Source organism: Physeter macrocephalus, chromosome 12 (assembly GCF_002837175.3).
Source record: "Physeter macrocephalus isolate SW-GA chromosome 12, ASM283717v5, whole genome shotgun sequence".
NCBI lineage: Eukaryota > Metazoa > Chordata > Mammalia > Artiodactyla > Physeteridae > Physeter > Physeter macrocephalus.
In genome coordinates this window covers 64,934,524-64,961,620 of record NC_041225.1, presented here as the reverse complement: position 1 = coordinate 64,961,620, position 27,097 = coordinate 64,934,524, and the positions used below count along the sequence as shown (strand labels likewise).

Here is a 27,097-nt window from a genome sequence, read left to right as displayed (position 1 = left end):
CAAAGACAATCACAGTAAGACTAATTTGTCTGTAAACAAGTCTAGTCTCATTACAGTTGGCCTGATTATTTACATAGTGCAGCAAGAATAGTGAGTCTATGCAATATCCTCAAATATGATATTCCAGCCAAAGCTTTATTAATATCCTAGGGGCTTTCCTGGCTCCATAAAGTCAACCTTAGTTCTTTAAAACTGTCTAGTAATAAGGAATTTAAGATTATATCTTTAAAAGTCTCTTTAGGCTAAGAAGCTAAGTTAAAGACTTGCCCAATTGTATCTTGTTATAAGGAGTACAAACTTATTGAACTTATCTAAATACCTATATTGCCATGAAAATGAGAATACTCAATAAGAGTATTCTGGAAGGATCAGGTAAGGAGAAAAAGATAAGTGTTTTACTTTTCTTATAAAAGTATACTTTACCAAACAGGTATAAATTATGGATAGGCGAGAGAAAGGGAGAGAGAGAGATTGAGATTGGTGGGGGGAGGGGTGGGGCACAGGTTCTTTACAGCTAGAAAACAAAACATTGAAGAACCAGTAATGTTTCAAACAAAGTCATAAAAATTGTAATCACTTCCATAAGTTCATTCAGTTCCATGTAATTAATTCTTGTTTTGCTTGGTTAGCAGTTTTAAGAATCCATCGGTTTTTCAATTAGAATTTTAGAAATCCCTACCTAGGTCAGTGTTATGATCTTAAAATTATCAGAAACCTGTATTCTAGAGTACTTTTCTGGGTCTTTCCCATTAATCTCTTGCAATTTTATATCATAGCTGCTTGCAAAAACTTTCAGGAAAGCATGAAAGTAAAAGAGTAACTGTCTATAATAAAATGGCCACTGTTAAAGATCCGGTGAGAGTTCATGATAATGCAACTGACAAAGGAATTTGGTTATTTTTGTGATATACAATATTTTAAGAAAAAAACTGGAATTATGACTGATTATATAGACAGTAAAGACATTGACAAATCTTACAGAATTTTGTATAGTTTTGGGAACATTAGTAACATACACCCATGCATATATAACCTAAAGAAGGTTAATCATCACTTTTATTTGACAATGTTTCCAATGTAATTGAATATATCAAATAAGCCTATTAGTTTAATATTTCTCTTTTTCCAAGAAGAGAGAACAAATCTTTTGAGAACTTCCAAAGACCCTCTGGAAAAACTGAAAAAAAAGACTTCATTCAAATTGATTTGGGGCAGTCTGTCAAAAATGTCAAAAGATTTAAAACACTTGATCAAACAGGATCATAGGCCACTGTGAAACAAAACTTAATCATCCAACCACAGTGACAATTAAAAGATTTCAAAGCCAAATACAGAAAATCAGGTAATTGTTAAAAACAAAAACAAAACAAAAAAACCCCTCAACTCTTTTAACAGTGAAAAGACTCAGTTTTCCTAAATAATCAAAGAACTGATAAAGACTATGTGCACAGGAAATTATTTTGATAAGACAAAGGATCTTTGTTTCCTAGGCAGATCACAAAAAGAAAATCTTTTACAATCTCTTATTAAGAGCAGACCAATAATTTAAGAAATTTTCTCATTTTAACAGAGAGAAAATTAAACTCTAGGTTTTTTTTTAATCAATACATTATGGAGCACATTTTAAAAACTCATAAATAAATCCATTTAATTTGTTAGCCTTGATCTCACAACAAATAATTTCCTTTCCACAAACCTTCTGCAACTTTCTATATCCATTTATATTTTGTCCTATTTCTTTTTTTCTTTTTCATTCTGGAACAACCAGGCATTTTACTTTAGGACAAAATTACTCTCTTTTTTCTTTAACAAAAACACATCCTATATTCCTTGCATGCTCTTCATTTAAAAACACATCCCCTTTTCCTGCCATACTTTGTATACAAAGCTGTTTCCCTTCACTCTTAACTGTTTCTAGTAGTTTTATTTTTACTTATTGGTCATAAAATTTAACTATTAGTAACCTATATTTTCTAGTGAAAACTAGGAAGCAGGCAATTAGGAACTGTCATATATCAGCATCTTGTAGTAGATTAGCAAATTTATGAATACATAATTATAAAAATTTATAATTTTTAACACATATTTTCATAGTATAATTTTTTAATGTGGCAAAAGACATATTTATCAATAGACCCAGATATTTTTCACCTGTAAAAATTAACAAGCCAACGGTAGCTAAACTTATGTTTAGCTATTAATGTTTTAGTATAGAAATGACCTATATTCAATGAATATCCATCATTTAATTTAACTTAATTTAGTATAAACTTTTATCTTATTTACATTTATTTAAATTACTTGTTTTTCTAAACAAGTATGCTTGGATTAGATGTTAAACAGCTAACCATCATCTTTAGTTATTTTTCTTGCTGACAAATTTTGTAACATAGAGATAGCATGAGCTTATTTGACTAGTAAATCTAGGTAGAAAAAGCAGTATATTTGAATTATATTTTATGTTGCCAACTCTGAGGACATGCCTGTTTTAACTAAACCAACAAACTTAAACTAGCTTTTATTTATTGAATATTATCCTAGATCGTGTGAGCTTGGAAAACCTTTGGGTTAACCTCTATATTTCTGAGAGTTTTAGAAATACTTTATATAATACCTAATTTAGGAATACTTAATTAGCTTATTTTTTAAACCAATTAAATAGAGCTTTTAAAAAATATCACATATACATAATATACATACATACATAGATGTACATAAACATACAGACAGACGCAACAGAGATCTTACAGCTTTCATTTAAAATTTTTAAGCATGTATCAGGTACAATAACACAAAACTCAAAAGAAAAGCTGGATCCAAATTGTGTTCCTAGGAGATAGAGTAAGTTAGTTACCTGCTAAGATGGCTAAAGTTTTTACCAAATATTTTTTATTTACATGCCGCAAGGACTCAGAGAAGCTATTTTTGGAGTCATTTTTCTGCATACCAATCAAAGAATGCATTCTATTGTCTCTGAGAGGTTAGGAATCCTCTCTTTTTAAGAGTTCCCCTAAGGTAGACTATCTTATCTAAGTGAAAGATTCCTCCAAATAGCCGCTACAATTCCAAATTATCCAAAAGTTCATCCATTTTCTACTAAATCCAAGATCCTGGTCAAGAGCTTAAACATAGATCAGGGGGAATTATCCAACCTGAAAAACAGAGAAAAGAAAGATAGAAGAGAAATGCACAGTCTCAGGAACCTGTGGGTCAGTATCATAAGGTCTATTATTTGTATTATCTGAGTTCCAGGAGGAGAGGAAAAAGAAGCTGAAGCAGAAAATAGAATGGAAAAACTAGCTGAAAACTTCTCAATTTTGGTGAAATACATAAACCTATAGATTCAAGAAATTTAGCAAATCTCAAACAGGAAAGACTCAAAGAAATCCATGTCCAGAAAAATATAATTTAACTGATGAAAACTAAAGAAAAAGAAAATTTACTGGGGACTTCCCTGGTGGTCCAGTGGTAAAGAATCTGCCTTCCAATGCAGGGGAGGCGAGTTCGATCCCTGGTCGGGGAACTAGGATCCCACATGCCGCGGGGCAACTAAGCCCTCGCACCACAACTACTGAGCTTGCGCACCTCAACAAGAGAGCCCGAGTGCCACAAACTACAGAGCCCACGCGCCACAGCTAGAGAGAGAAAATTCACACACTATAACTAGAGAGAAGCCCATGAGCCACAACTAGAGAGAAGAGAAGCCTGCGTGCCACAACTAGAGAGAAGCCCAGGGGCCACAATGAAGAGCCCATGCTGCAACAAAAGATCCCACATGCCTCAACGAAAATCCCACAGCTAAGATCCGATGCAGCCAAAAAAATAAAGGAAATAAATAAATTAAATAAATAAATTTTAAAAAATAAAAGCGATTAAAAAAAGTAATGCTTTAAAAAAGAATTTACTGAAAGCAGAAAAACAACATGTTTCATATAAGGGAACAACAATTCAAATGATTATGGATTTCTCATCAGAAAATATGGAAGCCAGAAAGAAGTGCAACAGTTATTAGTATTAGTATTATTGTTATTATTATTCTGCTGTATTGAGATATTCACATACCATAAAATTCACTCTTTTAAAGTGAACAATTCAGTTATTTTTAGTATATTCACTAGGTTTTACAACCATCCCCACTATATAATTCCAGAATATTTTCATCACAAAAAGAAACTCCATATGCATTACTAATCACCCTATCTCCCTCTCCCTCCATCCCTTGGAAAACACTAAAATGCTTTTTGCCTCTATATATTTGCTTACTACAGGCAGTTCATGTAAACTAATCATACAATATGGGGCCTATTATGTCTGCTCTTTTACTTAGCATAATGTTTTCAAAGTTCAACTATTTTCTATCATCTATCAGTACTTCATTCCTTTTTATAGCCAAGTAGCATTCCATTGTGTGGATATACCACATTTTATTTATCCATTCATCCACTGATGGACATTTGGGTTGTTTCCACTTTTGACTATTATGAATAATGTTGCTATGAACATTCATGTACTTGTTTTTTTGTAGATATGTGTTCCATTCTCTTGGGTATATACTGATACATAGGAATGGAATTGATGGATTATACAAGAGCTCTACAAACTTTTTGAAGAGCCATTAAAGCAATTCTTTCCAAGTACCTACATCATTATACATTTGCACTAGCAATGTAAGAATATTCTAATGTCTCCTCATCATCAACACTTGTTATTTTCCATCTTTTTTGTTACAGTGATCTAGTGGATGTGAAGTGGCATCTCAGTGTGGCTTCAATTTGCATTTCCCTAATGACTAAAGATGTAGAGTACCTTTTCACACACTTATTGGCTATTTGTATATCTCTATTGAAGAAATATCTATTCAAATCCCCTGCCTATTTTTAAATTGTATTATTTGTCTTATTGTTGAATTATATTTATATATATATATATTCTGGATACAAGACCCTTATCATATATATGATCTACAAATATTTTTTCCCTGTCTGTGGGATAACTCTTCACTTTCTTGATAGTGTCCTTTAAAGCACAAACATTTTTGTTTTTGATGAATTACAACTTTATTTTTCTTTTGTCACTTTTGTTTTTGGTATCATATTTAATAAGGAAAGAACTAATCTAAGGACACAGGGATTTACTTCTGAGACTTTTAAAGTTTTCACTCTTACATTTAGATCTTTGATCCATTTTGAGTTACTTTTGTATATTGTGTGTGGTAGTGGTTCAATTCCCTTCTTTTGCATATGGCTATTCAGTTGTGTCAATGCCATTCATTGAAAAGACTGTTCTTCCTCCCATTAAAATGCCTTGTCAAAACTCAATTGCCCAAAAATCTGTGGGCTTACTTCTGGCCTCTCAGTTCTATTTCATTAATCTATATTTTAATCCTTTTGCCAGTACCACATGAACTTGCTTACTGTAATGCTGTAGTTACTTTTTAAATCAGAAAGTGTAAGTCCTCCAACTTTGTTCTTTTTCATGATTATTTTGGCTATTCTGAGTCCATTGCATTATCATACGGATTCTAGAATCAACTTGCTAATTTCTGTTTAAAAAAAAAAAGACAGCTGAGATTTAGATAGGTATTGCTTTGAATCTGTAGATTAATTTGGAGAGTATTTTCATATCAATAGTAATTCAGTCTTCCATTCCATAAAACAGGATGTCTTTCCATTTATTTAGGTCTTCTTTAGTTTCTTTCAACAATATTTTGTAGTTTTCAGAGTAGAAGTTTAACACTGTTTTTATTAAGTTTATTTCTAAGTATTTTATTGTTTTTCATGCCATTGTAAATGGAATTGTTTTCTTCCTTCTGTTTTTGAATTGTTTATTGCAACTGTATAAAAATACAACTGATTTTTCTGCAACCTTGATGAACTTATCAGCTCTAATATTTTTTGTGGATTCCTTAAAATTTTCTGTATCACAACTAAACTATGATACAGAATTTTCTGTATTATAACTATCTCTTTTCACAGATCATGTCATCTGCAAAAAGAGATAGTTTTACTTCTTTTTCAATCTGGAGGCCTTTTATTTCTTTTTCTTGCTCAATTGTTCTGGCTAGAACCTCCAGTATTATTAAACTGAAATTGTGAGTGGACATCTTTGTCTTGTTCCTGATCTTGGTGATAAGTTTTCAGTCTTACACCATTAAGTACGTTGTTAGCTGTGAGGTATTCATAGATGCCTTTTATCAGCTTGAGGAAGCGTGCATTTGTTCCTAGTTTGTTCAGTGCTGGATTTTGTCAAATGCTTTTTCTGCACCTCTTGGGGTGATAATATCATTTTTGTCCTCTATCCTATTATTATAATGTAACATATTGATTTTTGCATGTTAAACCAACCATGTATTCCTGGCATAAATTCCACTTGATCATGGTGTACAATCTTTTTTATATGTTATTGGATTTGGTTTGCTTATATTTTGTTGAGGATTTTTGCATCTGTATTCATAAGGGTTATTGGTAATTTTATTTTCTTGTGATGTCTTTGATTTTGGTTTTACAGTAATACTTGTCTCATGGAATAAGTTAGAAACTACTCATTCATCTTCTATATTTTAGAAAATTTTGTGAAGGACTTGAATTTTTGAATTTTGTGAAAAAGGGGTTAATTCTTCTTTAAACAATTGACAGAATTCACCAGTGAAGGCATCTTGTCCTGGGCTTTTCTCTGTGAAAAGTTTTTTTGCTTACTAATTCAGAGTCTTGATTTATTATATCTATTCAGATTTTCTGTTTATTCTTTAGTAGGTTTTGGTAGTTTGTGTCTTCCTAGGAACTTGTCCATTTAACCTAGGTTATCTAATTTGTTGGTATCCCATAAGCTTTAGTATGTTGTGTTTTTCTTTTCATTCATGGAACAACATTTTAAAGTTCTAAAAGAAAAACCCAGAATTCCATGTCCTATGAAAATAGCCTTAAAGAATGGAGATAAAATAAAACATTATCAAAAGAAAGAAATCCAAGAGAATTTGTTGCTAGCAAAACTGCCCTAAAAGAAATTCTGAAGAAAGTTCTTTGGTTTGAAGGAAAATTATTCCAAAAGTAAACTTAGAACATTAACAGTTAATAGTATATATTAAATAATATATATAATATAGAGAGACACATATAAATAATAAAATATCTGAAATATGTAGATAACTATAACAAACTAAAAAGAAAAAATTATAACTTTATCTGATAGGTTTTTCAATATATGTAGATGAAATGCATATGACAAGTACAACATGAAAGAAAGTTAAAAGGACTATATGATGGTAAAGTTTCTACATTCATCTTGAAATCATAAAATATAAATTCTAAGTGGATTCTGAAATTTTAAGTGTGAATATTTTAATCCCTAGAGCAACCACTTAATAATTTATATAAAGAAATATGGTCAAATAAAATTTGAAAAAAAATTGAAATAATCCAAAAGAAGGAAGGAAAGGGGTGACAGAGTAAAAAAATAGAAGAAACAAACAAATTAGAAAATGACAGACCTAAGTCTAAACATATTAATAATTTACCTTATGTGTAAATAACTTAAGCACCCCAATTAAAATAAAGACATTAAACTATACACTAAACGAAATCTACTTTAAATATAACATTATAGGAAGGTTGAAAATAAAGGATGAGTAAAGATATATCATGCAAACACTGATCATAACAAAGTAGGAGTGGCTACATTAATATCAAACATCAGAGCAAAGAAAACTACTAAGAATAAAAAGACACATTACATAATGACAAAAGGGTCAAGAAGACTTAATAATTTTAAATGTGTATGCACCTAACAACACTGCTTCAAAATATATGAAGCAAAAATTGATACAACTGAAATGAGAAATGGACAAATCTACAGCTATATTTGGAGGCTTTAACATTCCTTTCTCAGTAATGAAAAGAACAAATAGGTATAACATCAGTAAGGATCTAGAAGAATGAACAACATGATCAGCCAAGTGGATCTAATTGACATTTCCAAACTCATTTTATGAGGCCAGCATTACTCTGATATCTAAACTAGGCAGAGATAGTGCAACAGAAGAAAACTAAGGACTAATACCCCCCATGAACACAGATGATAAATCTTCAACAACATATAAGCAAATCAAAACCAGCAACATATAATAAGAATTACACACAATGACCAAGTAGGGTTTATCCCAAGAATGCAAGACTTTTAATGTTTGAAAATCAAACAATGCAACCTACAGACTGAAAAGACTAAAGAACAAAAACAACAAGATTATATAAATTAATGTAGAAAAAGCATTTGAAAATAATTCAATATCCACTCATGGTAAAACACTCAGCAAACCTGGAATAGAAGGAACTTCCTACTTGATAAAGAGCATCAAGAAAAATAGCTACCACTAATATCATACTTAATCATGAGAGGTGAAAGGCAAGAATGTCCACTGAGATCAGGAATAAAGCAAGAATGCCCACTTTCACCACTTCCCTTTAACATAGTACTGGAAACCTTCCCAGTACAATATGGCAAGAAAGATAAATAAAAGGCATTCAGATTGGAAAATAAGAAATAAAATTGTTTCTATTAATAGATGATATGATTGTCTATCTAGAAAGTCCATGCAATCTCAAAAAAATGGTCCCAGAAGTAATAAGTGAGTTTAGGAAAGCTGCAGGATGCAACAAGTAAAAATCATTTTACATTTAAATTAACAATGAACAACAATTAGAAAACAAAAATAAAATCCAATACCATTGACAATCAATTACAAAAATGAAATTCTTAGTTATAAACCCTATAAAATAAAGGATCTGTATCCTGATAGCTACAAAATACTGATGAAAGAAACCAGAGAAGACCTAAATAAAAGAGATATACTCTGTTGTGTTCATAATTGGAAAAAGTAATGTAGTTAAGATGTCAATTCTCCCCAAACTGATCTGTAGGTTAACACAATTTCATTCAAAATCCCAGCAGGTTTTTTATAAATACAGATTAGTTGATTTTAAAATTTATATGGAAAGGCAAAGGAATTAAAATAGCCAAAACAATTCTAAAAAAGAATAAAGAGAATTCACATTATGAAATTTCAAGACTTACTATAAAACTACAGTAATCAAGAAAATATGGCATTAGCAAAGGGATAGACGCAGATCAATGTAACAGAATAGAGTCCAATAATAAACCCACACAATTATGGCTGATTGATTTAAGTGCAAAAGTGATTCAATGGCAAAAGGATAGTTTTTTTAAACAAACAGTGTTGGAACATATGCAAAAAAAGAAGCTTTACCTAAACCTCACCCCTTATACAAAAATTAACCCCAAACCCAAAATGGATCATAAATCTAAATGTAAAATATAAAATTATAAAATTCTTAGAACACATTGGAGAAAATCTCTATGACCTGGGGTTAGGCAAAGAGTTTTTAGATATAACATTAAAAGCACTACCCATAAAAGAAACAACTGATAAATTGGACTTTATCAAAATTAAAAACTTTTGCTCTGTGTAACATACTATCAGGAGAATGAAAGACAAACAACAGAGTAGGAGAAAATATTTGTAAATCACATATCTAAGAAGGAACATGTATCCAGATTATGTTTTACAAAAGGAAAACTCTTAGAACTCAGCAGAAAGGAAACAACAAAAAAAAGTCAGGGTAAAGATATGAACAGACACTTCACCAAAGAAGATATAAAGAGACAAACAGATGCACATAAAGAGATGCTCAACCTCAGTGGTCATTAAGGAAGTAATTAAAATCTCAATGTGATAAAACTGCACAGCTAATAGAACAAGCTAAATAAAAACAAAACAAAACTGATACTACCAAATGCTGACAAGAATGCAGCGCACCTGGAACTGTCACATATAACTAGTGAGACTGCAAGATGGTAAAGCTGTTCTGCAAAATAACTTGGCAGTTTCTTATACAGTTAAATTTACATTTGCCATATAACCCCGTAATTTCACTCCTAGGTATTTATCCTAGAAAAGTGAAAATGTATATTCATACAAAACCCTGCACATCAGTGTTTATAGTAGCTCTACTCCTAATCGCTCAAAAATGGAAACAACCCAAATGTCCTTCAACAAGTGAATAAGTAAAAAATTGTAGTATATACATACAATGAAATACTATTCAGCAACAAAAAGAAACAAACTATTGATATACAAGACAAACTTAACTGAAGAGTACTGATGGAAAAAAGCCAGTCTCAAAAGGTAATATACGGGGTCGTACCATTTATATAATATTTGAGAAAGGCAAAAATATAGCAACAGAACACAGATCAGTGGTTACCAGGGCTTAAGACTTATGGGGTAGGGGAGGGGAGGGGTGGGAATCAGTGTGACTTTAAAGGGGCAGCACAGTGAGTTTTGTGGAGATGGATGGAACTGTTCTGTATCCTGATTGTGGTGGTGAGGGTTATATGCATCTACTCATGTGTTAAAACTCTTGGAATTGTACACATACACTCAAACTGTATGTTAGTTTGAAAAAGACGAATTTACTTTGTTACGCTGCAGTGAGAACTAAAAAGTAAGAGCATGTGGTAAACAGCCTTGAACAATGGCTGTACATAGCAAGTCTTCACCAAATGTTAGTTCACTTCCCCCATTTTTTATTCCTCTCAGCCAAGGCTAAGCCCCTTGCCAGTGGCCAGTGGCCCCACGAGCTAGGATCCATGTGCTTTGCAAAGCTTAGAATTAGAAAAGTCTGGTGGAGACTGCATCCCACCAGCAATGACCCAGCTCTTCACCACCATGTTTTAGTCTTCAATTAGTACAAAGGCCTCGTTTAACAGGAACATTTATTTCTTAGATCAATGGGTGTTTTCAAAATAGACAATGTCAAAAGCCAAGATAGAGATTTCATTTCTAGAGTAAAATGAAATACATCCCATGCTCAAAAAATTGGAGACGTGACCCTCTTTGTTAAATGCAAGGTACCAATACTATTACATCATTGCTGCAAAGCTGTTACTTTGTCACACACAGTTAATCTAGAAATTATCATTTATAGATTGTAATATTTTTAATGAAGTATAGAGTCCTGTGTTTCTACTGGCCATTGCTCTTTATTTCTACCAGTTAAGTAGTATAGACAAATAATGCTTTGCCTCCATTACAATGTAGGAACTATTTATTCAGGATCTGCTCTGTGCTAGCAGTTAGTATCTAGAGAAGCATCATGTGTGCTTAATATTTAATGTTCTTCTGATGCAAAGCAGAGGTATTTATCTTGATTTCCAGTAAAATCTCTGGTCCATATTCTAAAGAAACAATGTTAAATAATGCTTTCTTCTTATCCTCACAGAAGAAATTAAATTTTTCAGGGAAATTTTTTCTGTCAAAATACATGTTGGTCTTAAGGATTAGGTATAGATATCATCAGCTTATTACCTTAAAGATTAAATAAAGCATTCTTCAAAATCCTGTAATAAATAACATTTTTATTATCTGAGGAGTGATTTTGGATCCAGGGTTGCCTTCTGAGCAATGTCTTGTTCGCTTTTCTCTGAATCTATTTTAAATAGTTTTATTCATTTGTTCTTGTCTCTGACAGAGTTCAACTGAACATTCGACATTTGCATTTTACAGAGTCAGTAAAAGATATTCAACGCATATGCTTTCTGATTAAATGTGTGAAACTCCCAAATAGAAAACGGAAATTAGTTTTAAGTGCATTATGAAAGACTTAAATTTATCTTTGGTTCATGGAGTAGTGATGAGTTTTTTTGGTGCTGTTCTTGTGGTTTCATTCTCAGTGATTGTCACAGTCAGGCAGAGCCCATAGATTGAGAAGGAAGTTTATCCCTAGTTAATCCTCCTATATCTGAGCAGAAGTTGCCCTAAACTGACCTTTATGTGACAGTCGCCTTTCATTATTCCCTCTTGAGCTAAATGTTGTCAATAAAAATCACAGTTAAACCAGGTTGACATTAACCAAGGGGACCAAAAGAACTGCTTTAGAGGCATAATGTATTTGCCATTTTATCAGATGCTGTCTGAGACCCTGGTGAGTCATTAAAGTGGAATTCTGTTTATTCATTCCAACAGAGTAAGGGCAGCCCTGAATTCTATCCAGACCAAGATCCAGAATCTAAAGTAACAAAAACCCAATTCTGAATTAATTTAGTAAGACTGGCCTTCAGAGGAATTTCTAATAAGACCTCTCCTTTCACCTTCTTGAGCCATCTTTGTGTTTTCCCAAATTCCCAGCACAATCACAAATGACTGCGGTCCTCCCTTTGAATTAATTTACCTGGTACTGCTTTTTAAAAAAACATCTAAGCTCCAGACCTGCTTTGTTCTCATTCATCCCACTTGCCCCCATTAAAATCTTACCAGCCCTGGCCCCAATCTCTTATCCCTCTCATGTATATATGAATTCACATATACATATGTGAGCATGGGCTTTGGGGGCCAGACTTAACTTTGACAATCAGATCTGCCACTGTGTCCTTGATCAACTTACTACACCACTCTTAACTCAATGCTCTCATCTATAAATAGATACAAGTATAGTTACTGACTTCATAAGGTGGTTTTGAGGATTATATTAGATAATGCAAATGAAATATTCCATGCTGTGGACTAATCCACTTATTTATTTATTTATTTATTTACTTATTTATTTATTTATTTATTTATTTATTATTTTTGGCTGTGTTGGGTCTTCCTTGCTGCGCGCAGGCTTTCTCTAGTTGCAGCGAGCAGGGGCTACTCTTCATTGCGGTACGCGGGCTTCTCATTGCAGTGGCTTCTACTGTTGCAGAGCACAGGCTCTAGGCGCACGGGCTTCAGTAGTTGTGTCACATGGGCTCAGTAGTTGTGGTTCGCAGGCTCTAGAGCGCAGGCTCAGTAGTGTGGCACATGGGCTTAGTTGTTCCGCAGCATGTGGGATCTTCCCAGACGAGGGTTTGAATCTGTGTCCCCTACATTGGCAGGTGGATTCTTAACCACTGCACCACCAGGGAAGTCATGCAAATGAAATATTTAGCATAGTGCCTGACACAGCAAGTGCTAAAAATGCCCACTGTCATCATCACCATACACTCCGTACTATCATTATTAGATTATATATATATATGTATATCACAATAGAATTAAAATTGGTAGGGCAAGAAATGTATCTTGTTCACTACTGCTTTTCCCAGAACTTTAGATAATGTGTGTCATTCGTAGTTGATCAATAAATAATCTGTAAATGAATAACTGTATATGGTAGCTCATTCGCTCTCTGTCTCCCACACCCTCCTTCCCTGCCTCCCTCCTCTCTCTCTCTCTCCATCCATCCATAGGATGTAATTTTTAAAGAACTGTTTCTTCCTTATAGCTGTTAATTTATACATGACTGACCTTCCTTTCATTCCAAGTAATTGCCCCATGACTGTACCTGCTTTTTTTCTCAAATTATTTCTCGTTCCTTACTTCTCTGGCTAGAATAAAAACTCATTAGAGAAGACACTTTGTCTTTGTTACCACTACGTCATCAGGGCCTAGAACAGTGTCAGACATATAAGTAGGAACACAATAAATATTTGTCAAAAGAACAAATGGACTTTCTCTGACTCTAACTTTCAAAATCTGCCTCTGGTCCTGTCCCTTGGACTCCCCTCTCTGGCTTACTGTCTCACTTCCATTCAATGCCCTCCTTCTTTACTGTGAAATACATGACTCTTATTCATAGTACTATACACCCTCTGAGCTCAAGTCCTCTCCACCCTGATCCAGCCCCAGCCAAACACTTAAGCTCCATTGACTGAAGAAGGAGGTCTCCATGGGAATGTGCACATGTCCTATGTATGTGCTGTTATTCCAGTGAATCATGGTGATGTCTAATTTAGGGTTTCCTACTGCTCCTAGATTATAAGGAACTGCTTAGATTACCCCTCAACTATGTATTGAGGGGAGTTAGATTTGGGATAGGAGCAGCTTTGTAAACACCTTCCCCAACGTGCCAACTCCCTAACTACTGATCAAGGCAGCTTGCTGCTGGTTCTTTGTGCTGTCCCTCCAAAGCAGGTGGTCCTAATCTTCACTTTTAAGATAAGGATTCCCGACTGCACCATCCACCCACAGGTGGGGCTCAGGCATTTATAAGTATGTAGAAAACAACAGCAACAAAAACAGCCCCAAGTGATTCTCATATGCACCCAAGGTTGAGAACCACTGGGTTCTAAAAGGTTCAAACCCATTCAGACTAGCTTTTCAAGTACCAGAAATCCCAAACACAAAGTCGTGGGGCACAAGACAGAAAAACAAACCAGCAAGGAATCTGACCAACCGGTAGCTTATGCTGTGTCAGCCATCACTCAACTGTAGCCAATTGCAGTTATGTGGGAATGTAGCCCAGTGTTGCTAGATATTCTAAGTCTTCAAGAGAGGCCACAAATCTGCAATTTTAGATGAACTTTCACAATTTGAAGTACTGGCAACCAATTCAAATTTCTTTAAAATACTCTGTGGGCTGAACAAAACATGTCTGGAGCTGGATTCAATTCATGGGCCAATAGTTTGCAGTTTTTACTTTCTACCAACTGCTCTCGCATATCCTAAGAAACCCTTTCTATATTCTTCACCAAGTCTGTATTAAATTCCTAGAAAGCTAGATTCCTTTTTCATCATTCATGTATGTTCTAGGTACTGTTTTGAACAAAACTGATTGGTGTGGTTGGAATAACTTTAAAGGGCAAAAAGTTCTGTGATTTAGAGTATGAGATGCTCATATGCCTAAAACTTAGAGCTAGTGCCATTATATACATTATCCCCCATCTACTAATATGCATTAATATCTGAAATACACAAAGCACTGATGAGATGAGGCCCTTTGGAATAGACAAGTGGCATGGTTCCTGCTCTCTGAGACCATTCCATATACTTAGGGAGACTGGACATACACCCATGGAATTTTAGTACATATACAACACAAGCCATGTATTAATGGTGAGGCCCTGGCTAGAGTTTCTAGGTAGGAAGTAGTAGAACATTTCCCTGAAAAGGAGTGGAAGCAGACTGTGGAGTGCCTCAAATGGATGACAAATGAGTTAAGATTCCTAGAGGTACTGGCAAGAAAATTGAAGGGGCTTTATGTGTCTTTAATCTTTGTTGGCTTTTTTTCTTTTGTTTTGTCTTGCTTTTGAGTAGGAGAGTGTTGAGACAAGCAGTGTTAGAAGGAACACTCTGGTCTTAGATGAGACAGACTAGACAGTAGAGACCAGAGGAGGAAACCCTGTTAGTAGGTCACAGCCAAGCCTGCAGACCTGAGGGGATGAGGGGATGAGGGGATGAGGGGATGAGGGGATGAGGGGATGAGGGGATGAGGGGATGAGGGGATGAGGGGATGAGGGTCTGGCCTGAGTGGTGGCAGAGGGCCGGGAAGGAAAGGGCAGGCTCAAGTGATTTTACCCTTGACTAGAGAAAAAGGAGGGCTAGCAATTATTCAGTAATCCCCTATGATGGGCTTCATTCTGTGTTGAACACTTAATGTAAAATTATTTCTTTTGCTTTAAACAGAATGTGACTGACATGGGAGAGCATTTGAGGAGGATTCCACTACATAACCACAGTGTAAAATCTATCTTCTAGGGCTTTAGAGATCATCAGGCCCATCCCCCTCACTTTACAGATTGGACCTGACTTTTCTCAGTTACTTGCATACTTTGTAGCAGAGCCACAATGGAACCCAGATTTCTAATTTTTCACCCTAGTGGTCTTTTCTCTTCACCATGTTGCTTCTTCATCCCGAGCTTTCATATAAATGAGTTACAAATCAGGCATCAGATTCAGGTGAGACGACGAAAGTGCACAGCTGATAAAATGAAAGTGAACGGGTGATAAAAACGTGGTGTAGAGAATAATTCCAGGGCCACTCAGTGCAAACAAGGGAGGGGGGAGACAGGAAAAAAAAAAGTCTCCACCACCTTGATGTCAAGGTTATACAAAGGAGGAGATAAAGTCAGCAGTGAGATACAGTTAGCAGGAGAGCCAACATCCCCTTTATCAGCCCAGCACAGATGTTGAGATAAGGGGACATAAGTGGAATAAAAAGGAAAGCAGATTCAAAAGAGCTATTAGAAATCCCTGTTCACTGGAAGATGATAAAATTGAAGAATCACCACTCCAGGAAGGTTGGTGAGGGGAAATCCTGGAGACTCAGGGGACAGCGAGTTGTCATGGGAGCTGGGTTTGGAGTGGCGCCCGCCTCATGAGTTTCTATCCTACAACCATAAACTTGCTCTCCTAAAGAAAATATCATGGTACCGTGAGTTGACACAATGGCATGTGGCAGTGTCTACATGAGACAGATTATCTGGAACTTTAACGGAATAGAAGGTCAATGGAAACTGAACATCTGGGCAATCATTTCCCTTCCTTTAGCCAGCCATTCTGCTATTATGTAGATAATCCCCATGGCTGGGGCTCTGACTTGCAAATGTTTCTTCTACTTCAAACTGCACCAAAAGGAAAAGCCAAATTACCCTCTCTGTCCTAAACTGCTCATTGACAGCCCAGGGAATAAGAGCTAAATAACAGGGGAGGAAATAAGAATAAGAATGCTTTCCATTCCTTCTCCCATTTAAGTTCATAGTACTTTTTCTCTCACAGATAAAGTTCTACAGAGGAAGACTTGGGGAAGGTTTTCACCAACTCAGAAATCATAACATATTGATCAAGATGGATTCAACAGGGTACAACCAGAAGTAGCTCTCTTCTTTACTACCACTGCCAGGCAAACCCTACTCTGTTGACTCATTTTCCCCCATCCCAGATGAAATTCGGGGCAGGTGCCATAGCTGTTCCAGTCTCATAAATGTCATGAAAGTCTAGTGTTGACTATTATTAAAGGTCCACTTTTTCATCCTATTTAAAACCTCCCTATTCCACTGCTTGGGCCCACTTCAGACTCAGAAACCTGTAACTGGTGAGGAAGAGGGGGTTTCTTCTCTCTTCCTTATTAACTCCTCCCCATCTTGCTGTTGTTTCTGGACTTGCCTGGCTTGGGCCTAGGAGGTAGAGAGACTGGAGGGAAAGGAACTGGATCCAACACTGATGGCACAGTGGCCACCTGGCTTTGGACCCCTCTGGGTGTGGCAGATATTCAAAGGCTAATTCTTATGACCTCCATCTGTGGTTCTGGGAGAGCAGTTCCTTCCTTTCACTGGCTTCCGGAGTAGAAGCTCCAGACAGGTTTTCTTTTGGGGTCTGGTCACTATACAGGCAAGTCCATTTTTTTGAAGATGAGAATCCAGCTCCCTTCAGCTGGGTATAGGTCTGGCTTCTGGGAAACCCACACCTTTGTCTGTGGAACTGCAGCCCTCTCCCAAAGCATCTGGCCACTTCTCACCTTTAGAGGTCAGACTTTAGTCATAAGCCAGGCTCTATGTCTTCCAGATTTGCAGGAAATGAGTGACAACCCCTTTAATTAGTTCTCCTAATACCTCTCACATTTGGTTTAAGGTTAAGGACAAGAGTCTCCTCCACACCACGGAAGAAGGATACAAAGAACACTGACACCTCTATCCCAAGAAACCCCATGGGAGGCTTTGCAACCCCCAATGAATCGTTGGCATTTTCATACACAGCCGGAAGGTGGATGAAGGGCTAATGCTAGTTGAACCAATTTCTCTGTGTTTTACAGAGCACCTCACACTACACATTACAAAGCACCCCACATCTAGGCAGTTAAGACTTATGCCAAAATGTGAAGGTTTTTTTTCTTTAAAAAAAACCTTAAAGTCCAGTTATATAAGGAAGCCACCTCTTCCTACCTTCCCACCTCTTTCTTCCTACTATTGGCTGCCCCACTGGCTTCAAGACTCATGTGTAACAACATGAGAAATACAACCAATTAGGTGCCTAAATGATTTTGACAGCGGGGTAGTTATCTCCTGGGTCATGGTAAAGAGCCAAATCAAGTTATTTAAACTCTCTTTTTTTTCTGGATGATTTCCTCATTTAGTTCAATCCACCCCCTTGGATAGTTTTCCTGGACACATTCCCAGAAAGTTAATTAGGGTAGCAGTTTGACCTAAAGAGTGTGAAGCACAAAAACGCTTGGCATTTTGAGGTCAGGATGATGATCAATTTCTTTTTGTATATACTGGGCCAAGCTGTTCTCACTTTAATTTTTTAAACTTGTGTGAAATTCAAAGAACACAGAGCCCAGTGTCATTTAAACTTGGGCCATCATAAAAAGGCAGCTTCCTCAAAAAGAATATTGGCTGTTTTCCAGGCTGCCAGAAAGCTTTTTATGGGATCTTTTAAACTAGTCTCCTTTAATCCACAAAGAGGAATTAAATTTGGCCAAGGGTGAATGGACTGCCCAAGATATTGATTGCTTCTAACAGAGGCAGAGTTCAAGGGAATCCTAAAGCTTCTCCATTTCAGGAAAGAAAAAAATAAACCCCACCCACCCCATTTATCATGGAAGAGACATTAAGTAACTTGCAATATAGCGAATAAAATTTTATTTTCAGAGCCATCTTGATGAATTGTGCATCTTTACAGAAATCGTTCAGACACTTCATGCCCCCTTAACAGAGTGAAGTAAAGTTGCCATCTGACATGAAGGGTATGATGATACTTGTAAATAGCTCTCCCTGTTTAAAAACAAACAGATAAATAAATGATGCTTGGGATATGGCCTGGTGAGAATTTCAATCTTGAAAAACTAATTATGAAATATTTCAAGTATGAAGCGTAGAGAATGGTATCATAAACACTCATAAAGCACCGCTCAGCTTTGCCAAATCTTAACGTTCGGTCAAAATGGTTTAGATCTTTTTAAAAAATACAAAACATTTTAGATATAGTTGTGTTTCACTCCTTTTCCTTTTGTCACAGAGGTAAACACTACGCTGATTTTGGTGTTGTGAGTCTCAGAATTTTCCTTTTGATAGATAGGTATGCATCTCTGAACATGTTTTGCAATATAGGTCTCATTACTATTTGAGTATGGTGAGGCCAAAAGATTAGGAGAAAACTGCCATTGAAAAGATAGTTTGTTATTCTCACAGCTCCCAGGAGAAGGGGGCACATGGGGAAGCACCAGCGTTGGTCATGAGGCAGAGGCAGCTGGGGGAAAACACTTTATTGTGGCTTCCAAGGGAAAAAAAACGGGTGAAACAGGGTAAACAGGTTTAGGATTGGCTAGTCTAAATAATTTCAGTGGACTCTGTGGGGTAGGAGCTTCCCTGGGGTGATTAGGACAGAGGAATGGTGGCCCAGAGTGCAAGGGCCCCTTAAAGGAGCTGCTTGGGGGTATGGATTAGTTGGTTTGCATAAGAAAGGCACACTCTCAGGCCAGTTGTTTGCTATCTCTAGGAGTTAGCCCTAGGAGGAGTAGTCCCTCCAGAGCCAGCAAACCTCAAGATGTCAAAACATCAAAAATATGGAATGAAAAAACATGATTCATACAAAACAATACACTGTTTTATTTTGTATGTTGTTAACCTCTATGAAAATATCATACTGCACATATTGTGCATATAATTGACTTTTTTTTTTTTCTCGACATTATGCTTTGGGAATTTATCCAGATTGTTGTATGTAGCCCCAGTCAGTTTGTTCCTTTTCACTGCTTTATAATTTGGCATTGTGTCAATATATCATAGTTTATTAATATTTATTCATCCCCTTGTTTATGAGCATTTGTCTCCAGTTTTCTACGACTACAAATGATGTTGCAGTGGTTAATCTTTTACCCGTCTCCAGGTGCATATGTGGCCAGGAGACATAGAATAACTGGATTCAAAGGCATTTGTTTCTTTGACTTCAATACATTTTGCCAAATGGCTACTAAAACTACTTGTAGAAAATTACCCTTCTGTCAAGAGTGTAGAAAATGTCCTACTATTCCACTGCCTCACCAGCACTGTTATTGTGAGGTTTTCCTTTTAATGTTTGCCAATATGATCGTGTTTAAAAGTACCTATTTATTGCTTAAATTTGCATTTTCTTGATCACTAGTGAAGTTGAGCATCTTTGCATATTTTTATTGGCCATTTGCATTTTCTCTTATATGAACTGCCTATTCATATCTTTTGCCTATCTTTCTACTGGGTTGTTTGTATTTTTCTCATAATTTTGTAAAGTTCTTTGTATTCTGGATGCTAACCCTTGTTAGTTGTATGTGTTGCAAATATCTTTCACCAACCGACAATATATCTTTGTTTTAGAGAAATTTTAAGTTTATTATTGTCAAATCTATCAGCTTTTCAATTTTGGTGTGCAGTTTTTGTGTCCTTTTTAAAGAAAGTCTCCGCAATAGAATGCTGTATTTTATCCAAAAATTTTAAAGTGTTGATTTTTACCATTTAGATTTTTAATAAACCTGGAGCTGAAATTTTAATATGGTAATAAGCAAAGGTGTTATTTTTATCCATAAGGATAATCAATAGTTTCAGCATCCCTTACTGATTAATCCATATCTTCCTCCATACATTTTTTTTTTTTTTTTTTTTTTTTTCCCGTACGCAGGCCTCTCACTGTTGTGGCCTCTCCCTTTGCGGAGCACAGGCTCCGGACGCGCAGGCCCAGCGGCCATGGCTCACGGGCCCAGCCGCCCCGCAGCATGTGGGATCTTCCCGGACTGGGGCACGAACCCGTGTCCCCTGCATTGGCAGGCAGACTCTCAACCACTGCGCCACCAGGGAAGCCCCCTCCATACATTTTTAATGCTACTCTGTCATTTGTTGTTTTCTTTTGTTTAATGGTCTATTTCTGTACTCGTTTTCTCTCCCACTGTTCTATTTAATCTCTGTCAGAACCACAGCATTTTAATCACTATAGCTTTATAAAAATCATATTGCCTAGCATGCCGATTCTCCCAATCTTGTTTTACTTCTTCGAAATTATTTTGGCTATTCTTCAAAACTGCTCTTCCATATGAATATTAACCAACTAGTCCATTTCCATACACACATATCAAAAGAAACAAAAGCAAAAGAACTACTGTGTCTTAGATGGGTCTTGAATTTAATTTCTACATTAATGTGGATTAAAACTGATATCTTCACAATATTGAGACTTCCCTTAAGTGTGCTATTTCAGGGTTTTTATTTTTTAATGTTTTTCAATTCAGTATTTGATTGTTCTCCATAAATCCCTAAATCTTTTTTTAGATTAATTTCTTATATTTTATAAGTTTTTAGCCATTGATATTGACGTACGTTAAAATAATATAAGAATGAAAATTATCTTTCTGCATTAATTACATAGCCACCTACCTTACCAGACTTCCTTATTAGTTCTACTACTGATCTCTTAGGTTACAGTTTGTTTGTATAGACAATCATGTTATCTATAGATAATGACAGTTTTTCATCAATAATACTGATATACCTTTCTTTTTATCTTACTGTATAGGCTAGGGCATCTAGCACAATACTGAATGGAAGGTATAATAGTAGACATCCTGGCCTCATTCCTAACTTTAAATGGAATGTGTCTAATATTTCACCACTGAGTATGACATTTATTGTAGTGGTTGACAGATTTTACACCTTATCAGATTAAGAATATTCCCCCCTTTTCTCATTTGTCAAAATGTTTTGGGTTTTTATGAAATATATTTTCTATGCCTATTAATGAAATCATGTGATTTTTCACTTTTAATTTCTTAGTGTGGAAATTTCCTTTAATAGAGTTATCTAATATTTAGCAACCCTTGAAATCTGGGACAAACCCAAATGATAATGATATATTATTTGTTTAGCCTCTGTTTGGATATACACTGGCACTACACTATTTCAGATTTTTTCCAGTTACATTAATAAGTGAGATTGGTCTAAATCTTTCCATTCTTTTATTGTCCTTGTCTATTTTATTACTGGTGTTTACACCAGCCACATTAAAAGGGTTGAAGAACATTCCGTCTTTTGCTAGCCTCTGGAATAGTTTGTAAAAGATTGAGATTTTCCATCACTTTAAAGGGGTAGAATTTACTTCTAAAATCATATGATGCTGACCTTGATTTTGGTGAATAGGTTTTAAACTACCAATCCAATTTGTTGATCATTATAGATCTGTTCAGTTTTCTACATCTTCATGAGTCAGTTTTAGTAAGTATATATTTCTAGGAAAATTATCCATACTGTCTGATTTTTAAAAATCTAATGTTATAAAATTGTTCTTAGGGCTCTCTGATTTAAAACATGTTTTATTTGTAGTTAAGTGCCATTTTTCATGTCTCATTGTTTTATTGGGGCTTTTTTTCCCCTTGGTTGATACGAACAGATTTCTTTTTAGTCTATTAATCTTTCCAAAGAGTTAGTTTTTGATTTTGTTGATCCTGTGTAATGTATTTCTACTCTTACCTTTATTTGTTTTTTCTCTCTACTCTCTCTAGGTTTCTTCTCTCAAGGCAAACAAATTTTGCAATGTGTTTAAAGTTAATCTGTTAGACTCTCTCATTTGCTTTATTTCTAAAATGAAAAATTAAAACTTAAACTCTATATATCAAGTTGTAATGTCTAGATGAGTGTTTTATCTTCTCAAAACATCTCTATCAGCAGCCCCTCATTTTACCTTTTTTTTTATTAAACTGCTTTTGAGTTTGCATTTTAAGTTCTAGCTAGAAATGGAATAAATATTGGCTTTATAGTTTTCTGTTAACACAATTCTGTTGTTCTTTCACTACTTTCCTGTGTTAGCTCATTAATTTTCCATCTTTTTTGTCTCTTTTTCTGGTATAATAATTTAAAGCTACAAATTTCTGTATAAGAAGCAGTTTAGCTGCACCTCATAAGTTTGATATGTTGCATTTTCATCATGGTTCAATTCCAAATAATTTCCAATTATTAATGTAATTTCTTCTTTGACCCATGTATGATTTAAAAGAGTGTTTTGTTTGTTGGATTTGGTTTTGTTTTGGCTCTCCAAATGCGTGTGTACATGTGGCGGGGCGGGGGGGATAATTATGTCTTATTACTGACTTCTAAGTAATTCAAATGCATCATTGTCAAAGAAAATGATTTGTTTGATAACAATTTGCTTTCCCTTGTGACCCACTTCTTGGTCAACATTTTTTTAGTGTTCCTTATTAAATAGGTGAATTTTCCAACCATTATGAAAAACCAACCTATTCAATAAGGAGCATTAATTTCTTTGTTCACTATTCCTTCTTATTTTTGGAGACTTCCTACTGGATTAAATTATCTTATTTTCTAAGGGAATTCTTTTGCTAAAACTTTGTTAATGGCTAATTAAATTTGTCTACAAGTGTCTTTATTTTACCCTCACATTTGAATGATTATTTCTGGGCATAGGATTCTAAACTGGCAGTTATTTTCTCTAATAATTTTGAAGATATTTTTACGAAGTTTTCTAATTGTTTTTTCTTTGAAGATAATATGTCTTTTTTTCTCTGTTTGCATTTTAAAAAGTTTCTTTTTTGGCTCTACAGTTTTAATTCACAGGTATCCAGCAGTGGATTTGTTATCCTTCCTGGAACTTGTTGAGATTTCTGAATCTGAGGATTTATGTCTTTCATAATTTCTGGAAATTATCCACATGTTATTTCATTGAAAGTTGCCTGTTCTCCATTTCCTGTATCTTTCTTTCTAGAATGCACATGTGATAGATAGGTAGGCAGGTAGCTAGGTAGACAGACAAATGACACACAGAAACAGATCTTTGCATTCCATCATCCATGTTTCATCTCATGTACCAGTTGGGCATCAAAACACAAATTTCTTGTCTACCAAGTCCAGACAACCCTCTCCCCACTCCTCCCTTCTGCCCACCCCCCAAATACACTGACTTCAATTTACCCTCTTAGAATTCTGTTTACATTCACAACTCAAGGTTCCATCTGGTATTCAGTTGTTCTACTGTAGGACCCTAGGAATTTCTTATATTATCTAATAAGCTCAGCTATGCAATTAAAACAATAGTGGTTATGTTTTATAGACGATGTCTGGGTGATCTTTAGTGGAAATATCTTCAGGTTATCCAATTTATAGCATTTCAGGAAATGGAAGTCAAGACTTTCAATCTTCAAAAAACATTTAATTATATTAATTAGTTTGAACCACTTAATACAGGCACATTGAAATTTTTAGAAAATGTGCCTGCTACTAGAGTTGAACCAAAAAGAACTATCTAGTTGACTTGTTATTAGAGTCAATTATCCAAGATTCTACTCTTTGCACATCTTATTAACTAATATTTACCTTAATATTTCAACTCCCTTGAAATTTTACACTGATTGGGTAGTTTAAAGCAATTTTATTATCTGCTTTTACCAATTTGTTTTCATCATTCTTCTGTCTTGTGATAAACAGGAACAAAAGGAACTTGTCTATGTTAACTAAGATTGAGTACATTAAGAGACTATGAAATGACCTTGATTCTTTTCAGATGAGTGTTCTAGAAGTTGATACTGTTCTAGAACCATTACACTCAATCCTAAATTAGATCCAATAGTTTCACAGAGACTATGCTTTTAGTATGATCTGATAGTTTTGAGACCCAGGCTCAAATTCACCCACTCCTTCCAATCTTCCTCCTATATATTTATGTACTTTGGGATCTTTCACATTTCATTCCTGTATAACATCTATAGTTACTACATCAACTGTATCCCACATCTGTTTCCTGGTGATTCCAAGGCTTCTGTTTTTGCCTTCCCATGTATATAAACTCCTCTAGAGCAAGAAAAGCACACAGGATTCTCTCTCGTGATTCCCCACCATGGAGCTGGTGCACATGGTGGCCAAAGGCAAACAAACAAAGTGGAAGAAAAGAACTGTTTGCCTGAACAATAACTTTATGTGAAATGGGAATTTCACTAATACCAATAAATAATAGGAGACTAAAGCAATGAAAGTTTGTGAAACTATCCAAGTCCACAGTACTGAATTCCTACTGAGAGACTGCCTTGCAGAAGGAAGGATTAAAGTGGAAAGAAAACCAACTCCCTATTAACCAATTGCAAAGTAAGAGAAAGTGGGAGGGAGGAAAGGCAGAGAAAGAAATAGTATTCCCACTGTAGAGATTCCCAAAGAGTCACTTGTAATTCTACCCTCAAGCCTTGAACTCTCAGACTTCAATAGCCATTCAAGAAATGTTTTTCTGAATATGTGTCATGTACCAGCCACTGTTCTAGGCATTTGGCATACAACAGTAGACAAATCAGACAAAAATTCCTGCCTTCACAGAGCTTGCATTCTAGTTATGGGTAAAAGATAAGTAAATATATGAATACATAAATAGATAATATAAAGTATAACATGTCAGAAGTACTTTGAAGAAAGGGGTTAAGGGACTAAGTTGGGAAAATTGTCATTTTAAATAGGGTGGTTAGGGAAAGCCTCACTGAGAAAGTGACATTTGAGCAAGCAGCTGGATGAAAGGGCAAGCAAGAGGATATCTGAGAGAGGAATGCTCCAGGAAGAGAGAATTGCAAATGCAGAAATATTAGGCAAGAAGGAACCTGGCATGTACAAAGAATAGAAAGAGATTACTGTGAAAAGAATGAGATAAGCAATGGTGTGAGCTGTCAAAATTGAGGTTAGAGGATATACGGGAAGGGAGAGTGGGAAGATCCTATGGGGTCCTGCAGGCCATTATATATTGGGTTGGCCAAAAAGTGACTTCGATTTTTAAGTAAAAATAAAAGACACACTTTTTATTTTCACCAAGAACTTTATTGAACAATGTATTCATCCTTTTGTTCCACTACCTTCTGCCATTTTTCAGGCAACTTCATAATTCCATCTTCCCAAAACTTTTTATCTTTTTGAGCAAAGAACTGTTCCAGGTGCCTTTTACAGTCTTCCAGGGAAATGAAATTTTTCCACTAAGAGAATTTTGTAAAGGCCGAAGTAAATGGAAATCCCAAGGTGCAATGTCTGGTGAATACAGCAGATGAATCAACTTCCCAGCCAAGCTGTAACAGTTTTTGCCTGGTCATCAAATAAACGTGCGGTCTTGCATTATCCTGATGGAAGATTATGCATTTTCTGTTGACTAATTCCTGAAGCTTTTCATCAAGTGCTGCTTTCAGTTGGTCTACTGGGAGCAGTAGTTGTTGGAATTAATTGTTTGGTTTTCCGGAAGGAGCTCATAATAGAGGACTCCCTTCCAATCCCACCATACACACAACATTACCTTCTCTGAATGAAGACTGGCCTTGATGCGGTTGGTGGTGGTTCATTTCGCTTGCCCCACGATCTCTTCTGTTCCACATTATTGTACAGTATCCACTTTTCATCGCCAGTCACAATTTGTTTTAAAAATGGAATGTTTTTGTTATGTTTAAGTAGAGAATCGCATGCAGAAATATGGTCAAGAGGGTTTTTTTCACTTACCTTATGTGGAACCCAGACAGCAAAGTGATTTACATAACCAAGTTGGTGCAAATGATTTTCATGGCTTGATTTGGATATTTTGAGTATGTCGGCTATCTCCCTCATGGTATAACATTGATTGTTCTCAGTTAATGTCTCGATTTGATCGCTATCAACTTCAATTGGTTTACCCGAACGTGAAGCATCATCCAGTGAGAAATCTCCAGCACGAAACTTCGCAAACCACTTTTGACACGTTCGATCAGTCACAGCACCTTCTCCATACACTGCACAAATCTTTTTTTGCACTTCAGTCCCATTTTTACCTTTCTTGAAATAATAATGCATAATATGCCGAAAATGTTGCTTTTTTTCTTCCATCTTCAATATCCAAATGGCCACACAAAAATTCACCAATTTTGATAAGTCTTTTTTTCATTGCACGCTGATATGACAGCTGTCACATACAATCTAACACAATTGTTCTGAATGAAGTTAAAGACAACTAAGTGTTACTAGAGCCACCTTACAGAAAAAACCGAATGAACCTTTTGGTCAACACAATACGAGAGGGTTTTTTTCCTGACTGAGATGAGGAGCCATTGGAAGGAATTTTGAGGCAGGTGTGAGACAAATATTTCAAGCAGAAGAAAATGGCAAAAGCTGAAGGTGGCTGAGGTTAAGACTTTCCTTAGATGGGAGAAATTAAGGCATGTTTGTATACTGATGGGCAGGATCCAATAAAGAAGCAAAAGTAGGTGAAGGAAATGTATGAAAGAAAGGGGGGAATTGCTGTAGCGGCTACCTTCACTATAAGACAAGG

General features: G+C 35.5%; 1 protein-coding gene across 1 annotated transcript in view; it reads left to right on the top strand.

The window, feature by feature from the left end:
- The window catches only part of LOC102975917 (follicle-stimulating hormone receptor), a 122,358-nt gene that overhangs the window by 46,998 nt on the left and 48,263 nt on the right, over positions 1–27,097 (top strand). The gene's annotated exons all lie outside the window — the stretch shown is intronic.